The sequence below is a fragment of the Macrobrachium rosenbergii genome, chromosome 41 (assembly GCF_040412425.1).
Source record: "Macrobrachium rosenbergii isolate ZJJX-2024 chromosome 41, ASM4041242v1, whole genome shotgun sequence".
NCBI classification, from domain to species: Eukaryota; Metazoa; Arthropoda; class Malacostraca; order Decapoda; family Palaemonidae; genus Macrobrachium; species Macrobrachium rosenbergii.
Window position 1 is genome coordinate 66829784 of NC_089781.1, and position 5113 is coordinate 66834896.

A 5113-nucleotide genomic window follows, 5' to 3' on the forward strand; every position below is an offset into this window, starting at 1 on the left:
CTAACATCACTTGTACTCCTTTAAAGTGGTATAGATATTTTGGCGATAATTTAGCTGTTTTGCCTGCTGGTATTGATGTAAATTATTTACTCTCTAATTTGAATAACCAGGTACCATCCATTAAGTTTATTTTAGAATTAGAAAAAGGCAATTTTAATACGAACCATTTCAATGCAAATTCATTATTTATAGGAAACCAACCAACAACTTAACTTATGTCCATTTTTATTTCTTAATATCAAAATATCAGTTTTTTCTTCTATGTTTTTATGAGCTTTGCGCATTGTCAGTCCCCAGTATTTGGATCAAGAAATCGAATACATAAGAAAAATAGTAACACATTTAGGTTATCCTTCACATATACTAGATATTTGTTAAAATAAAGCCCACAAAAAGTTTTATAGCGAAAGTAACATAGGGAAAGAAACGTCTAGGGACATTCTTAGCTTGCCTTATTTTAGTGGGTTTGAAAATATAAAATCAATGTTAAAATCTTTTAATGTCAACCTCGTCTTTTCCTATAATAACATACTAAAAGGAATGTTAATAAAAAGCAGTCGTAAAGAAAACGACAACATAATATCTAAAATTCCATGTTTGGACGCCCCTCTTTTTATATTGGCCAGTCTAGCAAGGATTTAGATGTACATATTAAACAACATAAGTATTTTGTCAAAACTGGGCAAACATCCAATGCTATATTCATTAATTTAAATGAAAACTCCCACAGGATAAATTGGACTGAAAGTTCAGTGATTGCCAGATCGAAAGATTTCTCTTCACAAAATCTTTTAAAATCCACCATTATACAGCTGACTTCCAGCTGTAATTTTAACCTTAGGCCTGGCAAGTATTATTTGGATCCCTGTATTAGAAAAATGTTCAAGAACATCCTAAAAGATAAAATCATTGGCTTAATTACAAATTAGTTATTATATATTTATTTTCTGTGTATTCAGATATATATATATATATATATATATATATATATATATATATATATATATATATATATATATATATATATATATATATATATATATATATATATATATATATATTACATATCCAGAGGAAGACTGAGAAAACCACACATCACTTTTTATTTTATTTTATAACCAAAGTTTCGTAATTATCTACAGAATTACATCTTCAGGGCTGTGCATAAGAAAAGATAAAAAAAAAGCAATTATAAGTACAGTCTTAGAATACATTTAAAACATTACAGTAAGAATGAAATAAATAAAAATAAAAACATAAACAACCTACTATCGTTTCCAGAGGCCGTGTAATAGTGTTTTTCCCAAATATCTAACAAACCGGCTTATGAATTTCCATGAAACTACAGCAATGAATGCTTCAAACAGTGGCCTAATTTTTGGTGGTACAATGAATTGACAGATGTGCTTAATTAAGCCGTTTACTCTTAGAAAAAAGAGGAACTTCTTCCCCTCCTTCAGAGCGTTTCGAAGAAGTGGTACTTAATCACGTAACTGTGACGCAGAGGTTCCCCAACCCTCCTTCGGTGTTTACACCTATGGCTATCCTAGTGCTCCCCCTTCCTTCTTGCCTTCTTTCCTTCATTCCCATTGTTATTAGGCAACCGAGTAAATCCCTGTTAGGAAAGACTGTGTACTGCACATATAAAATGAGCCGGAAGAGCAATAAAATGTTTTTATGGTGGTAGATAATGATTAGATGGTTAACACAAATTATCGAACATAACAGAAGAGGTTTAAAACACAGGTGTGGAATCACACTGAGAGATATTCTACTCGGACTCCTGCAAATTTTAGATTTGCGACAAAAAAAAAAAAATAAAATAAAATAAAATAAAAACATTAGTAGAAATAGAAAACAATTTTTTCCTTGAGAGAGTTTTATATTTGGAATGATGTTATTGGGGCAAGACTGGAGCAGGATTCAGAAATAATTTTACCGACTTCGACTCTACCTCAGAGCCCTTTTAGTACATCCAAGGTAATCATCGGCAGCAGTTGTAGTAGTAGCTCTGAACTATTTCATATAGATTCGACTTTAGTCATGGCAAATATGTCGCTTTGTCCTCGCCATTGCAAAACTACAATTGCGCTGAAACTCTTCACCATCTACAACAGAGAGAAAGAAAGAAACCGCCTGAAAATTAGTATAAATCGGTAAGAAAAGTATGACTTTAATAAGTACATGATATATTGCAATATACTGCTAGCTATATATATATATATATATATATATATATATATATATATATATATATATATATATATATATATATATATATATATATATTTGTTTATTTAAATGTATTCATTTTTTTTTCCTACAGGCCATGTGAAAGAGTTGCTGATGCTATGGGGATGACTCGAACGCTGTCCGAGTGTTGGTGAGCCGTGGAAAGAATCCTCATCCACCTGAAACACCAGCTGCATCATCAAATACGTCGCCTCTGGTCTTTGACAACTTCACCGTTGGTTCCATTAGGAGACATGTGCACAGCATGTTTGCTGCTAAGCGATTTTCACTATTGCCACTTTAGCGGAAGAACTTAAAATGCTAAATATCATTCCTGAAGAAACATCTGAGAAGGCAGTATGGCGAATCCTCCATAACATGGGTTTCCAGTACAAAACATCCCAGCGGAAAATGTACCTAAGGAAAGAAACTTTGGACGTCGTTTGCCGCCGAGTTGATGCTCTACGATCCCTCCAGCAACATCGTGATGAAGGAAGAGAAGTAGTGTATGTCGATGAGACGTGGTTTACGACGAGAATGCAACATAGCAAGGAGTGGGTGGACACCTCTCAATCTGTCACCAGTGCCACCTACAGCCGGCAGGTGCCACCAGGAGAAGGAGAGAGGTTTGTGGTGGTAGCAGGTGGTACAGCTAAAGGTTTTATAGAAAATTCATTTTTATGCTTCCCTGCGAAAAATAAAACCTGCGACTACCACGGAGAAATGAATTCAGAGATATTTATTCGGTGGCTAACATCACAGCTCCTGCCGTCGCTTGAGGATCCTTCGGTGCTGGTGCTAGACAACGCCCCATACCACAGCCAATTGACAGGAGATAGCCGATGCCCAACAACAGCTACAAAAAAGGAGGATTTGGTTAACTGGCTCAGGTCTCGAAAAATACAGTATCCAGCTCACGCAACACGCCCTCAGCTTCTAAAGATATGCAGGGGCAACCGGCCGAAACCAGTTTACATTGTGGATAATATAATCCGTGAATGGGGCCATGAAGTGGTTCGCTTGCCCCCTGCCCATCCTGAGCTCAACGCCATCGAGCAGGTGTGGGGCTGTATGAAACGACAGGTGCGCTCCTCGTTGCAGCGGTTTACCCGTGCTGATCTCTTTGCCAGGCTTGAAGAGGCCAGGCTTGCTGTAACAGGGGAGACGTGGGCTGGCGCTGTCAGGAGATCAAGATATTTTGAAGATGATTACTGGCTTTCAGATAATATTCAAGACAGTATAGATCCGGTCATCATCAACATTGATAGTGACGAGGAAAACGATCTTTTCCTTGAGAGTGATGATGAGTAAAACGTATGTGTCCATTTCTTGTTTTTTTTTTTCATCCCTCATATATCTATGCTTTCCAGCAATTGGTGATAACATTATTTTGGAAAAGCAAAGCTAATGAATACTTTGATACGAGTATATCAGCTTGGCATGTAGACAATGTCAATGGATTTCTCAAAGTAAGGTTGATTGGTTCATTAATTGAAGTCTGGTATAATTCCAGTGACAAAGTCGCAATGATATTTGTCACATACCTTTTAAGTAACAAAAATAGGTACTGGTACTTATAACGTAAATAAATATATAAAACTATGGGTTGAAATATAATAAATCTTATGTATGTATGACACACACACACACATATATATTATATATATATATATATATATATATATATATATATATATATATATATATATATATATATATATATATATATATATATATATATATATATATATATATATGATTTCAAAATTTATCAAATGACCGATGTCAAAGCCCTTATATGAAACATCTTTTAGAAGTCTACCTTCTAAGGAATTCAAGCTTACTCTCTCTGGTGAAATTGATATGATAAATTATATCAAACAATGCTCTCTGTCATTTTCTTCCTGGCAATTGATGTATCGAGTAACCTGTGTTGTATGGAAGAATGAGTCCTACAGCTTAACCTAAAAAAACTATATTTCTATTGCTTTACCAACACTCGCTTGAAGTGCGAAGTGTAGGGTTGTATGGCTTCTTTCGTCTCCTGTCACAAGTCTCATTCTTGATCTTCAATGTAAGTGAGTGGGTAAGATATAAAGGTTGGTCTTGTGTTTAGGTAAAGTCTAAAGTCACGAATCACATTACCAGGTATGCTGAACTTTTACTGACAAGAATTTCGTATTGCTTGGGGTAGGTCATATGACAATTATCTCTGGAGTTAAACAGGCGTTTAACAATTCGGGGATGGGAGGTACAGGGAAGAAATGTTATACCAACGTCTGAGGACGTCATCACTTTTGCGAATGTGTGGGTGGCTAAGACTGGCTTTAGCCTCATTTTCTTAAGTAAAAAGTTAATGAAACGTAATTGGCAATGCACAGTATTTCCCAAAAATTAAGCCATTGTATGAAGCGCTCCTGCTTTGATATCATGGAAATCCATCAGTTATTTTAGGAGTTATTTAAAACAAACACTATTACACAGCCTCTGGAAACGTTAGTAGAGGTGAGACAGTAAGGAACTAAATGGAAAGAAACCACCATAGTAAGGAGTTAAGCTAAATACAATTGACCAGCGGTTGTATGAGCATTTAAGGATGGTACAAGTTGTTTTATAAATAACGACTCTAAGATTGTTAAATCTTGAGGCTTTGGTAGTATGACCGATGACACTAAAATCTTTGTTCTCAATGTAGGTTTTACATTGTTTTGAATGGTTCCTGATATTGGAGTGCTCTGGGTTCGAAGTTCTGCTACCTGTGTGGAAACTAAATCCCCGATGTGAACCAATGCGCACATCAAGAAGCCCACTGGTGGATCCCACGTAAATCCCTGAAATACATTTAGGGCAAGTATATTTATAGATGACACCAGAGGACATA

At 35.5% G+C, this 5113-nt stretch overlaps 1 pseudogene; it reads left to right on the plus strand.

Moving 5' to 3' along the window:
* The first annotated feature begins 1970 nt into the window (after positions 1 to 1970).
* LOC136826498 (uncharacterized) lies at positions 1971 to 3824 on the plus strand (annotated as a pseudogene).
* Positions 3825 to 5113: the final 1289 nt, after the last annotated feature.